The sequence below is a fragment of the Podarcis liolepis genome, assembly GCF_965112155.1.
Source record: "Podarcis liolepis genome assembly, chromosome: 5".
Lineage (NCBI taxonomy): Eukaryota > Metazoa > Chordata > Lepidosauria > Squamata > Lacertidae > Podarcis > Podarcis liolepis.
In genome coordinates, this window is record NC_139556.1 from 21,156,309 (window position 1) to 21,178,669 (window position 22,361).

The 22,361-nt window shown below is 42.7% G+C and overlaps 2 long non-coding RNA genes across 2 annotated transcripts in view; both read right to left on the reverse strand.

The window, feature by feature from the left end:
• Window positions 1-6,899: 6,899 nt before the first annotated feature.
• LOC310706661 lies at window positions 6,900-9,149 on the reverse strand. The gene is made up of 3 exons (XR_014526024.1): window positions 9,035-9,149; window positions 8,439-8,565; window positions 6,900-7,020 (listed from the first exon to the last, which is right to left on the reverse strand). It is a non-coding gene; the product is annotated as an uncharacterized lncRNA (long non-coding RNA).
• Window positions 9,150-10,861: 1,712 nt separating this feature from the next.
• Window positions 10,862-22,361, reverse strand: part of LOC310706711 — a 55,757-nt gene continuing 44,257 nt past the window's right edge. Inside the window, exon 3 of the long non-coding RNA XR_014526101.1 lies at window positions 10,862-11,320. This is a non-coding gene — a long non-coding RNA (uncharacterized lncRNA). The remainder of the gene's footprint in view (window positions 11,321-22,361) is intronic.

A 22,361-nucleotide genomic window follows, 5' to 3' on the forward strand; every position in this document is an offset into this window, starting at 1 on the left:
GAAATCACATCACCATGAAAACAACAGCCTAGATGGTACTGTTCAGAAAAGTTGATCAAAAATAAAATGAATTCGAACACAGTTCAAGAAGGCAGGAATGCCTTAAAAGAGAAGCTAATGCAAAAGCCATAATAAAATTTTATACTTCAGGTGCATCCATAAAGATTTCAACCCATGCACCATCACAGAAAAGGCTGGTGCCCTTAACATAGCAGTGGCAAATAAATGTTCTGTAGTTAATATATAAGGCTAGATGGCGATTGTGGCAATAGACCACAACCCATTTTTTACAAAGGCAATGAACAAACGGCAAGTTAAGAATAAGCTGCAATTGTAGAATTGGGTTGCAACATGCGCTAAATAAATTTATGTATACCGCAGTGGCATTACCATAGTCTAGGGCAGTAATTTGCCATGTGAAGTCAGAAAAGGTCTTAGAAAGTGAAACAAAAGCGTATGCAGATTTAATTGCTCAGGCATTTCCATTAGCTAACACAAATGCAGCAGATAAAAGCAGACACAAGGAAAGATGAATCACTAAGAGACCTGAAAGAAACAGCAGTTAAAGAGGGTGATCAGAAACCCAAAAGTAGCTGTGGTTTAAAGCCCAAGATACTCCTAGAGTTGCAAGCCATGTGATAACTAGGAGAAAATTTTGAGCATAGCTAGCAGGGTAGGGATAGAGCAATTAGGCTGATAAACCATGAAAGTCCGCTGCACCGCAAATCCCTCACACACTTAACTGACTTACTGAGTAGACACACATAAGATTGGACTGCCTGGCCCTGACATGAAAAGTAGGAAAGAAAAATACAAAAGGAAGGAAGAAGTCTGATAAACAAAATAATGGTCATGATGTTTCAACATAGTAGCAGTCCTTTCTCTTATTTCAGATTTGAACTAAACCAGAAGGTGGAGCCACTGAAATTATACCCAGGTGCAGCAGTAAATAATGCAATTAGACAATAACCTGATTTGGAAGAGAAGCTTATAGGACTCTGCAAAATGCCATATACATGGATATATTATGACTTTTTCTGAATCAAACTGGAGTGTGGGACAGATTTTGCAAATCTGGGGTAATTTGGGTGGGGCATTCAAAAGGTACAGAAGGCAATTAAAAACTCACAGATATTTAAAAGTCATATTTTATGGTGCATCACCATACAGATTATTACATAGTAAAAGAGCTGATATAAAAAAAAGAGTGTAAACAATGCGCTTTCACATAAAAAATGATAGCAAGGTAGCAGCAGATCAGGGCAACAATGGGTGTGAAAAATGTGAACGAGTGGGAGGGAGGGGTTTTTCATGGATGTTTTTGAACCCCATGTAATGACGATTTTTGCATTTAAAAATCGATCACCAGAAAAATGCATCATAACAATAATTATTATTAAGGATGGCAAGATATAAACTTGGAACCCAAAGTACCTGCAGATTGATATTATTATTATTATTATTCCTACTAGCCTGCACATTGCACAACTCTGCAATAAGTTTTGACTACCATACTGAAAATATGTGCAATTTCAGAAAATTTCATGAGTAGTAATGACTCACTGTTTTAAGTACTGTAGTCAATTGAAGCTTAGTAATTGAGATATGGCTAGACAATCCCCCCCCCCCGTAAGGGCTGAATGTTGGTCGTGGATAGGACTGAAGCCTTTGGTAGACAGAGCCACTCCTCTTCCCTCTAGGCCACCCTGTTTTCTCTCTTTCTCTTCACCCCCTATTCACCCCCACTCAGCATACTGCCAGGAGAGAGTCATATCACTCTTTCCAGAGGTCTGAACTGATAGTTTACTTGCAGTTTAGACCAAGGGTTGCATGGAATTAGTCAGATGGCTGCAGGTTGTGAACCCCTGCATTAGGCACTTAACGTAAATGGAAGCAATTGGGGATGTTTTAAGAGAATATAAATTTAAAAAAAAAATATTTAGAATGTGAGAGACCTGATGTTGAAAACATTTAACTTGTTTGTTTAATACACCTCTAGCTTACCTAGGAACACCTCTGAAACATAGCTGGTTGTCTGCAAAGCTGCTAATAGGAAGGGGGGTGAAATTCACTTCATCTCCTGTCAGTATTGATTTTCTAAAGAATCATAGCAATAGAAACACATGCCGCAGTAGAAGTAAATGCAGTAAGAGGAATAAATATGAGTATGAAACAAGATTGTAACATGGGATTTTTTTGGGAGGAATTGTGTCTTGTCATAGTAGAAACCAGGCTAGAACTATTAAGGAACAGCTGAATCTATAATAGTATTTTTTATTTTATTTTGGGGGGACAAACACAGAAGACTTCGTCCAATGGAATAACTACCGTAATTTCTCTGGGTGGGATTCTACACTTCCCACAGAGGAAAAAGGGTTCTAGAGGGAACTTAGGAAACAGAAATGTGCGAGAAAGTGAAAGTATGGGAAGGCAATTGGGTAATCTACTCCTCCTTTCTCCATTTCCCCTCTCCTTCTTTATCATTCACCCGCCAAGCTCCCAAGTGTGAAGGTAGAGCTGCTGAGATCCTGGCCTATCCTTTCCCATTCACAGAACATTCTGTTTCTCAATCACCACTCCTCCTGAAACAGCAGCTGGCACAGAGAGCAGGCAATTCTTCACTGAACACTTCCACATGATTTGATTTGATTAGGAATCTGGGTACCATCTCTTGTGTTCATTCCCACTCCCAGACAGCAACGAGGTAACTGCCTTTTTTATTTTTGAAGTGGTGTTGGATTGTAACTCCCATCAGCCGCAACCAGCATGGCCAGTGGTCAGGGATGATGAGAGCTGTATGCCTACAACATCTGGCTACCTTTGCTCTCAGTCAAAGGCATGGATTAACAGTGCTAATTGACACACACAGAGACCATGCATGTGAAGGGCATTAGTTTCTGGGTGAACAATAGTTATGGCTCTCGAAGTGTGAAACGAGTCTCTCTTTGAAATATTGAGAGGTGCTAGAAGAAGGTACAAATTTTGTACCTCCTGACCTTTTTCTCCCAGAAAACTATTCCAAATATTGCAGTGCTGTCCAGTACTGCTGTGTGTCTGGGTTCTCACTGAAGTAGTCAACCTGTTTCAGGTGTAAAGGTAAAGGTACCCCTGACAATTAGGTCCAGTCGTGGACGACTCTGGGGTTGCGTGCTCATCTTGCCATTAGCTGGTGTTTGTCCGCAGACAGTTTTTCCAGGTCATATGGCCAGCATGACTAAGCCGCTTCTGGCAAACCAGAGCAGCGCACGGAAACGCCATTTACCTTCCTGCTGGAGCGATACCTATTTATCAACTTGCACTTTGACGTGCTTTCGAACTGCTAGGTTGGCAGGAGCAGGGACCGAGTAACGGGAGCTCACCCCGTCGCAGGGATTTGAACTGCTGACCTTCTGATCGGCAAGCCCTAGGCTCTGTGGTTTAGACCACAGCGCCACCCGCATCCCTTGTTTCAGGTGTATACCACTTCAAATTCAGTGGGTGGGAATGTCATGTGATAAAATGCTTCTCCATACAAAATGCCCCTGCACCAAATAAAACCAATGTTAGAGAGAAGGGTTCTAGACTAGTTTGACATTCTAGTTTTCCATGTGGAAGTATCTTTATGCTATCATTTATGTGGAAGAACATAATCCCTGACCCTGACATTTGAAATGGTTCAAGCCCACTAGACTAAGAGACCTTTTCTTTTTCAGAGACACTTCACTTGTTTCATTCATTCACATTCATATTGGAACATGCTGATTAACCATTGTGAAGCCCTGATTCTATGTATTTGGATCTGATTGTTCCCGAGTATGAGCAGAATATAACAACTGAGATGTCATTCTTTTCTAAGTTCCTGATCTTGGTGAAGCTTGAGGAAATTTTGCTTCTCTTCCCTTGAGGAAGAGGAAATGATCAAGTTTGAGAAGAAAGTCTGAGAACACCGTATCTGACACAATCATTTCCAAAGTGAAGCTTGTGAGACTATAACATCGTATTTCAGCTTGTGAGGACCATTAACCGATGGGGAAATAAAAATTACAACCCTTCCCCCATGGGTTCTATCCAATATAGCACCAAGCTGAAGTCACTTAGCAGAAAACTTGTTCCAGTGGCAAAATGCTTTATCAGTGGAACATTGTGCAAGAACACTAATAGGCAGGTCGTTGTGACTTCGTTGCACAACAGAGTGCACCATCTGTTACGCCACAAATGTCTGCTAGCACAACTTTTGCACCAGATTCCTCTGTTGTGTAATGTTAAAATTCACCCATTTGCTAGCATGAGAGCCCCTGTTCTGGGGTCAGAGAGCACCCATTACATTTCTTGATTTGATGCACAGGCAGAAAAATGAAGGAGCAGGAGAGAGTTGGGGGGGGGAATGATTCTGTCAATTATCACACACGGTAGACTGTGGTCCAATTTTGAAATCACACTTTTGATGGTTGGTGATCTCAGCTGGAAAGGTTGCAGGTAGCTTTGGATTAAATTCTCTTATGAGCATGCATCTCTGTGATGTATGATTACAATGTATTTTTAATTAAGGTTATCACAATGGGATCTTAGCAGACGTGGCTACATTTTATATTCCAGAATCATTGCAAGAAATCGTATTAAGCTGCAGCACAGCAAGCCAAGCAGTCTCGTTTGCTGAGCGAAATGTCATCCAAAGTCACCACCTCCGGTTTATTTTCTATTACCTTATCTCTCCCACCATGTTTTCCCACTGCCACCTTCTTAAGCAGGAAGTAATGTTGCTGTACAGATAGTGCCAACTATTATTTATCTACCTTCAGCCAGTAGAGAATCCAAACACATACGGCAAGTGAGCAAATTTTAACAATATTTTTAATTGTTGCACAATTCACTCACTACATCCTACAATATGCAGTTACATAGCTGCTATTGTAGTGCTTCAGATAATGCTCTTTGCAATGAGTTGTCTTTCCTTTCATAACACCACAGCTTCAAAGTTGGCCTGTGCTTCACGCCAGAAGAGCGCTGGCATCTGAGATATTGCTCAGTCTCCTTGTGTAGTGATTGCTGCAATGATTGCTGTAATGTAGAGGCACTTTCTTACAGCAAACAAAGGGATGAGAGTTGAGAGGTGATTCTTGGGGGTTTGTGTAGCGGAGCTGAGAGAGGAGATTCAACAGAATCTCTTGGGGAGCCATATATTTGGCAAAACAGTGGTACCTCGGGTTACAGACTCTTCAGGTTACAGACTCCGCTAACCCAGAAATATTACCTTGGGTTAAGAACTTTGCCTCAGGATGAGAACAGAAATCGTGCAGTGGCGGTGCGGCGGTGGCAGGAGGCCTCATTAGCTAAAGTGGTACCTCAGGTTAAGAACAGTTTCAGGTTAAGAACAGACCTCCAGAACGAATTAAGTTCTTAACCCGAGGTACCACTGTAAAATGTTATATTAATTTGTTCAGTGTGACCTTTATGTTAGCAAACCTCCAAGTTAGTACATTCTGCATGTTCAACTGGGTGCAGAAATTTTATGAGATCATCTGCTTTCTGTTGGAGAGACACATTTGGAAGAGAGATTCCTACTCTCCAATGGCAATTCATCCAAGCATATCAAAATTTGCTTAGATTTTACATCTGCCCTCATCCACCTTAAACAAATATTCTCCGTGGAAATACTTAGGCTAGAATAAATCACAGACATTTAGCTTTCCAAATACCGGTAAGTGAATTTTTCCAGAAGTTGCAGCAAACGAGTCTCCATCTGCTGGCAGTAAAACAAATATGAAAAAAGGTTCCAAACAACTTAAAAAGAAATAACTTGGTTTCCTTACAAGAAGGATCATGCACTCTTTGGGTTAGCATATATGCAAGCTATAAAATCTCTTTTAGAGAGATTCAGTTCACTTGCAGGGAGCCATGGCTGCATGGCTTCTTGCTTGTTTGTTCTAGAAAGCATGAAGGTTGGGAAAGGGTTGAGGGCAGAGGCTGTGGAGAGCCTGCTAAGCTGAACTTCAATTTCCATCAGTCCCAGGAAGCAATCGCCAGGGATAATGGGAGCTCTGAAACGAATTAAGTTCTTAACCAGAGGTACCACTGTATGTATACTAGGACAAATGTGCACCGAAATGCCTGTTTTCAATGGGTCTTTTTTTTGTTTTTTTGTTTAAATGCAAACTGATGTGGAAATGTGGCAAGCTGAACTTTAGACTGGAAAAATGAGAAGCTGAGAGAAACTGAAACTGACAGATTGATTCATCCATCCCTGCTTTTGAGGAGACATGTCTAGAATTGCACTGTTTCAGAGTACCAAAAATTGTTGGGGTGGATCTTGACCCAGTTAATACTTGCTATTTAAGGGTGAAATAAGTCCTTTATCACCCCACAACTCAAAGCAAAATGTGAGACTTCCCACTTGCCATGCCTTTTAGCCACTGAGTGAGCTTTCCAGTAGTACAGCCCTGCTTCTGAGATCCACGTGGGTTGCAGGGTGGAAGGTGAAAACTTCTATTTCTCAAACTCAGCTCTACCAAACCATCCATAAAACTGTTCTTATAAAACCATTGCACTGGAGTGCTTCTACAAAGGGAGGGAGAGAATCGTTATAAGAAGTCTCAGCTTTACAGTGCTGCATTATTTGCTGTATCAGACATGGGCTTAATGTAGTAATATGCTCTGCAAGATAGATTAATTTCTCCGTCTAGGTGTTTTTGAAGTATTCACGGCTGCCTGACACCAAAAATCGGTTCTGAGGGAGAAAGGTGGCATGTGGGGCAGCAATATTTGTTCCATCTCAAATGATCTGAATACTCAAGTCAATTTCTAGAAGAATTGACCTATTTGAGCTTTTATTTGGCTGGCATATCATTGCCCCTGAATTGTTTGGTTTCATTTTGCATATCTGTTTTGTTCTTCAAATTGTGTTCCCCAAATGGTGCCTCAAAGTTATTGACAGTCAGGGTTTCTTCCTGTCATGACTTTCTTCCTGAACCAGGTGAGTTACCTGTGAACATAGGAAGCTGCCTTCTTATGGGGTCTGACCATTGTAACTCGTACTTGTTACTCCTAGAATCATAGAACTGTAGAGTTGAAAGGGACCTGAGGGTCATCTAGTCCAACCCCCTGCAATGAAGGAATGGTTAGTAGCACTTCTCCAAGGTTGTCCAAATGCAAATCTTGAAGTTTGCTTGCCTGCTTTTTTTTCAAAAGATAGTTTGAATCTGCTTCCTGAGACTCTTAAACTCAGATTCTGGCCAAGCACTTTGTGCATGGGAAGCTTGATCTCTCCACCTTTGTGCCATTGGAGTTCCCCCACTGCCAGAGGCTTCTGTAATAAATGAACTCTGGAAGCCATCCTCAACCCATTTTGAACTTGGGAGAGTTCATTATTCTTCTGAGCCTGCTGTCAGTCCATTACTCCTCAAAGCTGCATGGGGGGGGGGGGACAACACGAGCCAGTACAAAACAACAGCAACAACAAATGCTTAGAGCTATCACTTGATTAAAGAACTCTCAGTCAATCAAGTGTATGAGTTCACAGTGAAATTATATGCGCCCAGTTCCTTGGGAGTAAGTGGCATGACTTAACCTAATGGGACTTCTAGATAAACATGCCAAGTCAGTGACTCAGTTAGTTATATTTGCACATACCAAAACAATAGTTCTGAAGCAAGAAGCATCCTTTGTGTTTAGTGTTTGTTTGTTTGTTTGTTTGTTTGTTTGTTTGTTTCCTTTCCTTTCCTACCTTTCTAGGCAGTGGTGTAGCGTGGGGGGTGCAGGGGGGGCCGGCCGCACCGGGCGCAACATCTGGGGGTTAGGGTTAGGGGGCGCAAATCCACAGATTAGGGGGCGCAAATCCACGGGTTAGGGTGCGCAAATTACTTGCCTTGCCCCGGGTGCTGACAACCCACGCTACGCCACTGTTTCTAGGCCCCCTTTCTTCCAAGGAGCTCAAACTGGTGTACAAAGTTCTCTCCACAACTCCCCCTCCATTTTTATTCTCACAACTAGGGTTTTTTTCCCCAGTCAGAGCTCACCAGGAGACAATGCCTGGCTAAGAGACAATGCCTGGCTAAGGTAACCCAGTGAACTCCATGGCTCAGTGGTGAACCCTGGTCTCCCAGGTCCTAATGTGTATGCTGGAACAGGTATCATCTTCCAAATGGCATTTCCTTTCATGTAAGAGAGGAGGAGAAGGTTTATTTTAAGATGGTCCTTGGTGCCTGCACTTTTTCCTAGTACTTATTAGCAGCCCCCTGTAATAGCATATGTCAGTCTGATTTTTTCCTGTAGTTTATTACTGCAGATCAGTCAGGTAGGCATAACTTGATATAAAATATGCCCCTCAATGAACTGTTTTCACCCTGGTACAATTCCTTATCTCAAAGGAGTCCAGGAAGGCATTGGTAAATATTCTGAGCTCTTAATACTTAATGTAAAGATCAGCACACTAATCCTAGGTTATCAGCAAACTTAATTTTCACCTCCTGCTGGGGTTCTGCAGAGACAATAGTATCTTCCTCTTAAAAAACAACAACCCCAGGATTCAGGAAACATACAGTCAACCAGTTTCGTCATTTCTCAGTAAGGCCATGTCCTTTTTGCTGTCAGCTAGGAAAGGTAAAGAAAATAGCAGATGGGAATTTGTAGGAAATAAACAATAAAAAAGGAATATAGTGGTAGCTCAGGTTAAGTACAGTACTTAATTTGTTCTGGAGGTCCATTCTTAACCTGAAACTGTTCTTAACCAGAAGCACCACTTTAGCTAATGGGGCCTCCTGCTGCCGCTGTGCTGCCGGAGCACGATTTCTGTTCTCATCCTGAAGCAAAGTTATTAACCTGAAGCACTATTTCTGGGTTAGCGGAATCTGTAGCCTGAAGCATATGTAGCCTGAAGCATATGTAACCTGAAGTGTATGTAACCTGAGGTACCACTGTAAAGGTATTATGAGAAATCATCTGTCTAAAAAAGACCCCCTCCCCTTTTCATTAGAATACATTGACTTAAAATAGTACAAGAACTCCAATATTCCAATGGCTAGGTAGCTCTCAAAGCTCCACTGGAACCCCCTCTTTGCACCTCAATAATCTCACGAACCAACACTTCACTGGGCCACAGACCAAGGAATGGGTGAGAGAGAAGCTGTAGCCTTGCTGGTACAGGTTACTGATGAGGAGAGCATAACTCTCAAAGGAAAGGCACAGCAGGACTGTGCTTATGTAACAAAGGGCATTTGTGAGGTCACAACTAGTCACATGCCACAGATCTGGCCCTTGAGCAACTTAGCAGGTGAGGTGGAATCCTCTCCCCAAGTTTGCCACCCCTGCTTTAGAGGTTCACCAGATCTCAAACATCTTCTAGGAAGACCTCTAGATTTTGTTTTGAGATGGCGTTTGTCCAGTACTGAAATTCTACCCTCATCGCTGAAGCTAAAGCAGCTGCTTCAGTAGCAGTCCCTGTACTACAGGATCAACAAAATGTTTGCAAGGCTGATATTAGGTCACCTTTCCAGTATAGACTGAATACTGTACCAGCATAAGATTAAGAAATGGTGGAAGCAGCTAGATTCTGTTACACTGAAACCAGCAGCTAAGTGACATTCAGCAAGAGATTGGATTGCATTTTAATAAGCTACAAACAGCCGATAGAGTTGATCCCGTGGAAAATAACTCTTGAAGATTTTCCACTTTGATCATGGAAAGAGAGGATCAGCAAGAATGTCAGTAAATGGAAAACCTCTCTACATACTCAGGAAGAACTCCTTGACTTGTGATGTAACTTAACAGCTCTCTTACAGAAAAGTAGAATAGTTTAGGAAAGCCACATAGGTTTTGATATGATGTCAAAACACTGCAATGGAGGGGAAACAGCAAGGAAAGTGTGGTAAGTTCTTCCGCATGAGTCCCATTGAAATGAATGGGAGCTACAAAGGAGCATAGTAAGTGCTGTTATTGTTCATTTCCTCAAGATTTGTCTTGCAGAATTGTATTTGGTTACAATTAGAACACATCCACACCACGGATGTAAACTGGTTCCATAATAATTCCCTTTCCAGTGCAGAAGCCTGGGAGCTATAACTTTGCACAGAAGGCTAGAGATCTCTAACAGCGCAGCCCCACCAAGCTACAGTTTTCAGGGGTTCAGGGTGGGGGTGGGGAATCTTATACCGCAGAGTGGTGTAAAATCAACATGACTTCATAGTGTAAATCTGTTTTTACCTACAGTTGTGTAAACATACCTGAAGATCGCTTTCCTGGAAGGTAGCACATTCTTGGGGCAGTCTTCCTCATGGCCGGTATCCTTGTGAGACTGCTGTGAATCAGGTGGTTGACCTGGTCAGCTGATCTTAGAACCCATTTGGATAGGCTTTGGGCATGGTCAGATGGTGAGAACTTAGGGCTGGGGTAGGAACTTAGGGTAGGGGTCCTGCCCTAACTGCTGAACTTAAGCTTTCAAGTAGTATAGAAGAGAGATACAATGCAGTATCTGGCTCCCATTCTGATGATGTATGTATGCTTGGGAAGCAGTTAAGGCTCATCATCAAGGATTTCTCTGCAACAAATCAGCTCAAGAGGACTGGATACATATGGTGGCATTTATAGTAAATTCTGTTTGCAGGTTCAGTAAGTGAGAAGCAAGCATACCTGCAGATAGTATTTTTTGTTTAGTCGTGTCTTCGTGACCCCATGGACCAGAGCACGCCAGGTACTCCTGTCTTCCACTGCCTCCCACAGTTTGGTCAAACTCATGCTGGTAGCTTCGAGAACACTGTCCAACCATCTCGTCCTCTGTCGTCCCCTTCTCCTTGTGCTCTCAATCTTTCCCAACAGCAGGGTCTTTTCCAGGGAGTCTTCTTTTCTCATGAGGTGGCCAAAGTATTGGAGCCTCAGCTTCAGGATATGTCCTTACAGTGAGCACTCAGGGCTGATTTCCTTAAGAATGGAGAGGTTTGAACTTCTTGCAGTCCATGGGACTCTCAAGAGTCTCCTCCAGCACCATAATTCAAAAGCAGATAGTATTAGCATCTGCCTAAATTAGCATCAGCTAATCAGCTTCAATCCTACCCCCTACAAACAAAACAAAACAGCAACACTCTGAGAAGTCATTTTGCCAGCCAGCTGTAGATGTTTAAATGTCTTTCTTTTTTAATGGCCAAATTAAAATAAAAACCTCTCTCCCCAATCCCCACTGTGACACACAAACTTCCAGGCAGCAGCCTTGTTTAAAATCAATTGTTAGATCGCTGTGCAGGCCATACCCAGCCACTCTTGAGTTGGTTGGCATCCATCTGTCTTGGGAAACAATGGAGGAGTGCACATTTAGAAGTGAAGTCGAACTGTTGGGAGGTTGATGTGCTTGCTGTGGCTGTAGAGACAGATACAGGAAAGATATGTTTTGTTGCAGCTGGGGCAGGTTAAGGTGTTTGGTTGTGCTAATGCAGATGCACTATGTTAACATTCATTGCTAGTGTCCAGAATGCCAAAAAACACAGCACTGGCCCATGTCATTAAAAGTAGTTCACTAGATTGAGGGGAAAGGTAGCTCTTTCAAAATCACTCAACAGTTTCAGAATGTAAACATAGATTTGGTGTTTAATATTAAGGTCTATCAAAAAGACCGGCAGAGAGGATCTGAAAGATAATCCAGTGCCTCGGACGTGAGATCTCCAGGCTGATAATAGATTAAGACTGATGGACATTTTGGGGGGCTGAAACCGGGAAGGGGGGAGGAGTTGGGGAATCCAAAGGGGTCATAATTATAATTTATTTTGTTGTTTTCATTTTCTTATATTATTGCTATGTAAACTGGGAAATTCGTGGAAGGGAACCTTGGTCGACCTTAGAAAAAATGTTTTAAGAATATGAACTGAGGTATGAGTTCGATGATTAAGTTTGGATAAGGTAAAACTGGATTTTTCTTTTTTAAATGAACTAAACCAAATGAAAATAAGGTTACCAAAGATGAAGAAAGGGTTGAGAAACACGGCAAAATTAATAAATGTTAGAATGATGATGGTTTAGAAGCTAAGTGGTTTATAGCAGTAATGTTTAAGTTAAAAGAAAGGAATGGTTAAAACTAAATGAAATTAAGGGAGAGGACTTGCTGAATAAATATTTTGAAATTGGAATACAGAAAGGGGAGGTAGGAGGAGGTCAGCGAAGTAAGGATAAGAAAATAAGGGACGGAAATTATACTTGTTCTTTGTCTGTGTTTTGTTTGTTTTTTGTATATAATTCCTGAAATTTTAATAAATATCTATTTAAAAAAACCAGAATGTAAACATAGCAAAGTCTGTAATCCATCTATTTACAGACTAGCTGATGCCTTTATGGGCTACCCATAAAGTATCCAATAGGAATCAAGCCATACCCAAGGAATCAGGTCATAAACCTGCAAGGGATATTTATTTATTAATTGGGAAGTATAACCTGCCCCAACCCAAAGGCAGGAAACAGTAGCTCAAAACCTCTCCAGAGAACAGAAGGAAATTTAACCAAGGTTGAAATCCCCATTCGGCCATGAAGCTCACTGAGTGACCACTGTCTCTGAGTCCGCCTCGCAGGGTTGTTTTAAGGAGGAAACTGGATTGGGGAGAACCATGTATGCCACGTTCACCTCCTTGGGGGGAAAGTGGGATGGAGATATAATAAATAAGCACCAATACATAAAATCCATTGGCATTTCTCCTCCTTTTCCCAACATAACCCTGAGGCTCCAGACATTAGCCAAAGCAAGTGCATCTGAGAGGTGTGCAGCAGTGGATTGCAGAAGTGGATTCCAGAGACCACAGGCTTGAACAATTAAGAGTCCAAGGGGAGACAGTGGCCAAGGTGCTTATTGAGAGGGCAGGGCACACGGGGCCAAAGCAGATGCAACCCCACCCAGTTAGGAACCCCCATCCCATCCCCAGCATATTTGTTCCAAATGCATTGCTACTTGTATTGTTGTTGTTGTTCTTTAAATTGTCATGAGCCACGTTAGAAGCCAATTTATGATTGGCAAGCTGGATAAAGATACGCAAAGAAATTAGACCTTGGAGTATTTCAGTGCCAGAGCTTCCCCATCTGCACTGGCTCAGTACACCAGCAGCTTCACTCTGTTACAAAACCTCGGGCAAGGCTGGGTGCCTGGGACTGTCAAGTCTGATTAGCAGACATCATAAACAATTATTTGCTGTCTATTGCTGCTGCCACTACAGAAAGAAGTGGAAATGTACAGAACGAACACTAAGCTTACTCAGGAGTCTTTGGTGAAGTACTTCATCAAACGCTTTGTGGAAGTCCAAGGCTCAGAGTTTTGCACGTCTTTTAGCATTTGACATTGCACAGCTCACCTAAACACCAATATCAGCATGATTTGGGTCCACACCACACATTCAAAGTGTGTTGCTTCCAGCAAAAAACACTGAGAATGTAATTTGTATGGGGGGGCTGGGAATCATAGCCCTGCGCAGCTCCCAGGATTCTCCAGAGGAAGTAATGTGCTTTAAATGTATGGTACACATATGACATTACATTGGGTTGAGGGCAGAGGCTGTGGAGAGCCTGCTAAGCTGAACTTCAATTTCCATCAGTCCCAGGAAGCAATGGCCAGGGATAATGGGAGCTCTGAAATGAATTAAGTTCTTAACAAGAGGTACCACTGTATGTATACTAGGACAAATGTGCACCCAAATGCTTGCACATGTGCAGAAGTGCTAAATTGCACTTTGCGCATGCACAGAAGCACCGAATCGCGACCCGCACTTGCGCAGATACGGCGCTGCGGGTTGCGAACGCTGCGGGTTGCGAACATGCTTCCCACACGGATTATGTTTGCAACCCGAGCGTCCACTCTAATCAGCAACACGCTCTGAATTCCTAGTCCCCTCCTTGCCTTGCATTAGATCCCTGGCCTGCTGTTGCCCTTTTTTTCCCCCAACCCAAGACAGGAGATAATATCAGTCTGTTCTAGAGATTTATGCTGAGTGGGATTGTGTTAAATAATTTTTAAAAAAAATCTTTTGGAGTTCTGAACAAGTTTTAGAAGCCAAGTATCTTTAAACTGCCATCAATTACTATTAAAATATATTTCTTCCATGAAGTTTCTTTTTATATAGAACTGTGTTTAATTATTTAAAATGAAGATTAAAAATGCCCTTTTGCCTGATTTTAAAGACAACTGTTGGGGTGTCTCAGTTTGTAGAGCATGAGACGTGTGGGCTTGAGCCCCACATTGGACAAAAGATTCCTGCATTGGACTAGGTGACCCCTGTGGTCTCTTCCAGCTCTACAATTCCATGATTCTAAAGTGCCCCTTTGAATTCATGCCCCTGCCATGAAAACTCATTTAAAAAAGACCTGGGGCAGCATGTGCAATTTGTCAGCATTAGCAGTCAAGGGGAGGGAAGAACGAATGGAAGAGGTAGCCTTGGGTCAACAGATCCTTGGATTACATGGATGTTTGGGACTGGCAGGATGAGGGTGGGAGAAATTGTTTGGGCAGGTGGTGGGATTTTGGAAAGGATTCAGGGGACAAGTGGAAAGCTGGTTATGGGATTTGGGTGGGGCGAAGACAAGCTGGTAAGGCGGGCAGCTGGTGAAGGGGCAGCAGCAATGCCAGTAAAGGGGGTTTGGCATGTAAACTGTGAAAGGCTGGCACACTGGAAAGGGGATTGGATGGTGAGGTGTTTTGAAGGTGGTTGATGGGCGCAGGAGTGTCATGACCCTGGGGTGATCAGCTTGATAGCTCAGTTGGTTACAGCATGGTGCTGATAATGCCAAGGTTGCAGGTTCGATCCCCCTATGGGACAGCTGCATATTCCTGCATTGCAGAGGTTTGGACTAAGGTGGTCCTCAGGGTCCCTTCCAACTCTACAATTCTATGATTCTATTCCTCATCTTCAAGGAACAAGGCTGTAGATTTGTATGAAGTATCAGATGAATAAATATAATAATAACAGTGCTGATGCCTGATTGAGGTTGGTTTGGTGGAATTGACATTTTTGCCAATCAAATACACTTCCCTGCTTACTGGGAATGTGACCCTCTGATCTGCAGTTTATTATTCATAGAGTGCTTCCTTGCAGTGATTTTCCTTCAAAAACTGGCAGTCCACAGGGTTACCACACTATTGCAGCATACTCTGCATCATGGTCTCATTCAAGAGAATTTTCCTAATATATATCTTGGGGGTGGTGGGATTGTTTTATTTAGATTTTTAAAAGCAGAATCCAGCAAAAGACATACATTTCCTCCATGGGTGCAGGCTTGCTACACTCCAATTCCTACCTCCATTTCTCGCCTCAGTTTACTTCTTGCCAAATATCCCACACATACCAATTTGATGTTATTATATAAACAACCCCCCTTCACATTAAAGTAATGGTAGACTTGCAGATAAGCAGTCAACGTTAAATTTAACCATGCAGCAATAAACAATGACTAAATTAAAGTGCGAGAGTAAAAGCCAATTGCATTTCACAAGAATTCAGGCAGTTATAATCAACTAGGAAACAACCTCCGAAGAAAATAAAATGAACAAGATGCTTTCCAGAAAACAAACCTCTTAACGTCTTGTCCAGCGGGCATCCCCCAACTGCAATTTGCTCAAATAAATGTGTGCAAGATAATAAAGGTAAACACAGAAAACACTGTTGTAAACACAACTCTAGGGTCATTGCTGCACACACATCGCCAGCCATCACAACGTCTCCTAGTAGCGATGTTCAAACAAGCACTCTTTGTGTGTGGGATGGGGGGGGGGGGACACACAGGGTCACACCTGCCAGATCTCTAACACACTTGCCAACGATGCCGTACAAACTATATGTTCAGCAAGTCATGGAAGGGAGGACGACTGGCCAGCCAGTTTTTGATCCTAAAGCTCTTCCAGGCAGGGATGTGTCTTTGTGTTGTAATAACTATTCCAAGCATCATCAACACAGATTTATTTATGTAAATAAATAATAAATTTGCTCTGTTTTGCTACATCAGCTGTCACTCAAGTTTTGTTTTAGTTCTATATTTAAAACATTAAAAATCCAAAGACATAAATTGCCTATGTCATCTTATGAAGGCAAACATGGGCACGGTCAGGATTTATATCGGCGGGGAGGGGGAAAGGACACCCACCTGTCCTGTTCCAGAACCGAGCTACCTGTGACACAATTGGGCAGTTTGCAGAAGCCACGCCTATTGCTCAGTCAGGTTTCCAGTTGTGTCACTAGAAAGCGCCACAATATCATCCAAGTGAACTCAGTGAGCATTTCAATTCCAAATATTCTGATTATTTCTAATTTTAGTTAAGCATTTTTATGATTGGGGGGCAGCTGCCCCCTTGTCCCTCTGGCTATGCCCATAAAGGCAAACTTGACTTTCAAAACAAATTCTGATTATCCTTATCTGAGCACTTATCAGTTCAGTATTTGATTTGTCTGACCAGTGAAATATTGCAATTATAAAACATTGGGTTCTGAAATGCCAATGAATTCAAGGTTCTGCCAGGCCCAGGCACACCATTTTCTGCAAGTCTCCACCCACAAGCCACCAGGTTCTATTCAGGCTCCACCCCAACTTCCCGTGTGCCGCACTTGGCTCCACCTCCAATCTGCCAGATTCTCTAGGTGCCACATTTGGTCACAGCAGGTTCATCAGGCTCTGCCTGCTCAGGTTTCAAACATCACCACTTGTCCTGCACTACGGCAACTGTGATTTCAGAAGTTACAGGAACTATACAGAACGAAATTCTTAAGACATGTGTTTTTTAATGTTTATGTCCTACTACGTGGGTTCATATTGGGATATACAATCTTGTCTGCAAGTCACACCAAGTCACTAAGGCAAAAGTTTAGAGGACTTTCTGGAGAAGTTTAACAGGTCTCGCCGTCACTTGAATGACAGATGTACTCAAGGTCTTGGTGACATTGGCAGTGGTACAGAGGCAATGTTTTTCCTTCTCTCTCTCTCTCTCTATATATATACCGTATATATATAAAAGGACAAAGTGTTCTGAACCATTTTACTAACCTGTCAGGAATACAGATTATTTCCTTTAATACCTCTCATCTAACCAACCCACTCCTTTTCACTATGGAACTAGTAGTTTTCAAATCCTTATTTATAATGGGGGAATAAGGAATGCTATAAGGTGACTTCCAAAGGGCACAGAGACCACAGACAGCACAACCTGGGATCCGTTCTGTCTTTGGCCAACCCTCTGGGGACCACATGCTATACGGTGCATGTGGTAACCCCACTCTTCCCCCCCCCACACACACTCTTGCATGTGTGCATGCACACACACACAGGTGGGCATTCACACAGGTACATAGGCCCCTTCGCCATCTGATCCATGACATGATGGAGGATCCTAGAATAGATGGGTCTTTGGCCTGATCCAGCAGGGCTTTTCTTATATTCTTACTTCAAAGCTGGGGAAGGGCGCTCTGCAGGGGAGAAGAAAACTAGCGGGGCAGCTATTAAAATGCTAGCACACATTTGCAAAGCTAAGCAGGGTCTGGTGTGGTTTTGAATTGGATGGGGAACCGCGTGTTGAGATTCCTGCATTGCAGGAGGTTGGACCAGATGGCCGTAGGGGGGAGTCATTTCCAATGCTATGATTCTATGAAAACCCTCTACCAATACAGAAAAATATGAAGGGTCAAAATCCCTCCCCAAGCTGTAGCAGTATTGTGGTGCAGTATTCACACTTTCCCAAGCCCTCATGAGTGCCCAGGGCAGTAGAGGCAGGTCTGTAGGTACTGAACCATTATCTGAGCCTTGGCATCAAGGAGAACATCATGGCACCAGGGAATTGGAGGGAGGACAACTCTCTCTCAACTGAAGAGTTCCCTGCCTTCTTTTTCATTACCTTCCCCAGGAACTGCTTTTGGCCACCCCTTTCCTGTCTGCTCTCTTGCCTTGTGGTCAGGAATGGAAAGTTGGATTTGAAGTTCCAGTGTGGTACAGAAGCAGGAGAACAGGTTGACCAACCTATTGTTTGGTTGGTGGAAGAAAGGTTGAGGGCAAATAAGTACGTTGTGTTTTCATGCTTCTCCCTACCCCTTCCTGGTTGGGGACTCCTCAGGAATCCCTCTCTGTTTCTGTTTCCTCTTTGATATTTATTTATTAGGCAGTGTCTTATCGTAGCCCTGCCAATGTTGTGCTGGTTCATGACTGTTGGCCATGCTGCCCAAGGCTGACAGAAGTTGTAGCTCAACAATATCTGGAGGGGACCAGGTTGGGGAAGACTGATTTAGCTGGTACCTGTTATACTTATTGGTCTCTTGCTTGTTTTGGGGTCTCTCTCTGAGCTACAATTCCTAGAGTAGTTTAACTATCAATAATTCTCCACACGGAACCCTGGGAATTGTAGCACTGTGAGGCTCTCCTAACAACACACAGCAACACACAGCAAATTCGTAGGAATTTCTGGGAAAAGCAAAGACTGCTTAAAGTGGAATGATCTTGCTTTAAATGTATAATACAGAAGGGGCCTGGGAATGCCTGTCCATCTTTACTCTTAAACCACAAGCCTGCGGTCAATGAGTGTCCTCTTTTAATCTCTTTGAGCTGCCGAGATACCATCTGCCTAGATGCCTAGATAGAACTGCAGTTTCTGAAGTGATGATTAACTTTCCCCAAAGGTTCAGACTTCCTATTTTATGGTGCACAATGAAATACAACTTGTCAGCTCCCAGGCTGAGAAATATGCAGCAAATAATACACAGCCCTGCAAGTGAGAGAGGGCTTCAATTCTTCAAACCATTTGAAAGTGTAGGCAGCTAACTATCCCCCCATGAATTCACAGGAACAGACTTAAAAGAGGTTTAGGGTGATTTTCCTTCCACTACCGCGGATCAGAAGTCATTCAGAGACCATTAAAGCCAGTCTTACCAGAAACAGCCAATCTCTGGATCTCATAAAAATGCAGCCTCTGAAATGTGATTTAGTGTGCTTTGGGAATGAACTTCCCTTCACCCAAATTTCCTAGCAGGGACATGGTACCAGCTGTTTTTCATCTTCTCTACTGAAGAACAGACAAAGCTCTGGTACTTGGGTACCAATCATCTCGGAGCAGGCTTAGTCAATATGTGCACTCCAAATAAGCTTTGTGTGGGGCCCTAGGGCACATTCCAAAAACACATGGTGGCGCAACCATGCAAAAACCAAGCAGGTCTGGATCTGTGCAGTGCTTCAGATAGGCACTGAAGACCTTTCCCAGTCTGTGTCTGCCCTGGTGTTTTCATTGTTTTATCACTTGTTGGCCTCCCCTGAGTTCCTTTGGGAAGAAGGATAGGACATAGATTTAGTAAATAAATAAATAATCTTCCTACACCTGAATAATGTACAAATAACTTCAGGAATATACTTTGAGCCCCTTTCTTGCAGGAGGAATGTGCAGATATCTTGTTTTCATTGTGGTGCCTGCTAGAACCATTAGATATGTACCAAAGCCTCAAACCTCTGGCTTTCCCAACCAAAAGATCAATTGTCTACTTCCAGTTTGGGCATCCACAGTTTTGTTTAAAATATATATACTATATAAATGTGCAGTATGTTTAAATCTCCCCCTTCTTCCTCCTACAGTATTAGAAATAATAAATGGTTTGCCCCAAATTTGAACAGGGTATTTACTACAGAACCAGAAACATAATGTAGGTAATATTGAAAGCCAGTGCTTATCCCTGTACAGATTTAAATATATTTGGATAGTTTCCCGTGTCTTGTTTGGCATTATCATAATCTATAGGGTTTTTAAGGCAGCAGGAAATAGTAAGAAAACAAGCTTTCCAGCACATATGCTAGTAAATCTGTCTAAAGAAAAAAGACCCAAGTGTTCATCTCATGTTTGAACTAGTACTACATCACACTTAGAATCAGAATGAAAATGGGAAAGGAAAAGTGTGAGTTAGATTTCTCCCACCACCTGCCCCATTGTCAGCTTCAAAAGGTATTACCGGAAGCATAGCATGCCAGTTCACTTGTCGATGATTTGACTTCAGTCATCCAACATTTGCTAAACGTCAGTCATTTATCTTTTCTCTTTTTTTAACTCAGCTTCATTCATCTATCCCTTGTTAGCTATGAAGTCACCTGTCAGGGAGAGCTTTCCAGATAAGGACTCTTGTCCCCTCTTTAAAAATCTGGTTCACCCTAATACTTCTGATAGTTAATAGTGAGCCAGCTGAACTCTAAAGGTAAAGGGACCCCTGACCATTAGGTCCAGTCGTGACCGACTCTGGGGTTGCGGAGCTCATCTCGCTTTACCGGCTGAGGGAGCCAGCGTACAGCTTCCAGGTCATGTGGCCGGCATGACTAAGCCGCTTCTGGTGAACCAGAACAGCACACGGAAACGCTGTTTACCTTCCCGCCGGAGTGGTACCTATTTATCTACTTGCACTTTGACATGCTTTCGAACTGCTAGGTGGGCAGGAGCAAGGACCGAACAACGGGAGCTCACCCCGTCATGGGGATTCGATCTGCCAACCTTCTGATCGGCAAGTCCTAGGCTCTGTGGTTTAACCCACAGCGCCACCCGCGTCCCTAGCTGAACTGTAAAGTGCATTAAAGCCAAAAAGAAGACTAGGAATGGGGATTAAGCTTGAGGGTGTGCATGAAGATATGGATGTTGACATTCAAAGAACTTAAAAGGCCCATGTGGTCCAGCATCCTATTCTCACAAGGTTCAACTGGGTGCCCATGAGAAGCCTGTAATCAGGACCCGAGTTCAACAAGACTCTCCCCACTTGTGCCAGCAGCTGTTAAATTCAGTGGCATGTTTTCTTAATTCTAATAATCATAGCTTACTTGGATTGAAAATGAAACCAGTTTTTTATCCCTTGTTGATTTACTTGCTCTGAGACCCAAGGCTGAAGGCCACCTAATAAAGGTTTCACAGTCCATCCATCGATTAAGTTTGCCTACGAGATTGCTTTACCCAATGTGCCCACTCCACCGCTTCGATCAGCGGAATGGGCACTTTTACAGGTGCCACATAATACCTGCACCCCATCTGTAAGAACTTGATTGTTTAGTGTGACAGCACTGACACTTTGGAACTCCCTGCCTCTTGATATCGGACAAGCGCCTTCATTGAATTCTTTTTGGCACCTGCTGAAGACATTCTTATTTAGACAAGCCTACTCAGATGTTTAGAAATTTCATATGAGTTTCAGTTTCTTTTAGTCTATTCTATTGTGGTTTTAACTTTCTACGTGTTTTAAATAATGGTTGTAACTTTTTTTTAGTGATAATCTTATTTTTTTATCTTTGTTGTACTGTAAACCTCTTTGAGGGTTTTTTCCTACAATCCAGCATTATGTACATTTTATGAAATAAATAAATAAAGATGCAGATATATATTTAAATCTATGATTATACAAACTGAAGCTATTTTCTACTGAGTCAGGCTATTATATGGTCCTACTTTATAAGATAATATAGGCTATGGATCAGACCACCATTTATCTTGTTCAGTAGTCCATTTTCAACAGTGGTCCAGCCAGAGCATGGTGTGGTAGTTTGTCCCTGTTGTTTGTCCTCAGCACCTGATATTCAAAGGTATACTGCTTCAGTACATGGAGTATCCATTAAGTTATGTGCATCATGAGTCTAAAGGGTTTACATGTGATCATACCCTATATGGGTGAGGAAAAGACTGTCTGAACAAATTTTAGACAAATCGCATTCAGCAAACAGCTGCCAGCATGACAACAGGTGTGAATTAATGCAGGTGGGTCACATTCCTACAAAGGGTGGAATCAGACAAGCCAAAAGGTTACCCAGCCAAGATATCAACATTTCTAGAATCCAGCCAGCTCATACTCTTATTGGCATTGCCATGCTATAGGCAATGAGGTGCGTAAAAGGATTATCTGCTTAGGTGACAAGAATTGACTTTGCCAAAATATGAGGAGACGCCCTGTACTGTGGATTCGTTTTGTTATGTCATGTTTATTTTGCTTTCCCTTCCTCCAGGATCTAATTAAGCCCATTATAAAATCAACAGTGAGCAAAAAGGACAACTTCTTCCACGTACCCAAATGAATAAGTGGGCCAGTGTGGGGAAATTCCACAGAGTTGCGCAGCAGCTGCTCTTTGAGCTCAGACAGCAAGGAGGCCTATGGTACCATGCAGCTTACAATGGCATAAACTAGACTAGAGCCAACCTTGTCAGATGCATGAAGAATCATACAACTGTAGAGTTGGAAAGGGTCCTGAGGATCATCTAGTCCAACCCCCTGCAGTGCAGGAATATGCAGCTGTACCATAAGGGGATAAAACCTGCAACCTTGGCATTATCAGCACCACACTCTAACCAAGTGAGCTTTCCAGGCTCCAGCAGAGTTCTGGTTCATGGCTTTGAAGCTGGGCTCACCCCTGTTTTGTAGGGACTGGCATGTTTGTATTGGAGTGGGCTACAG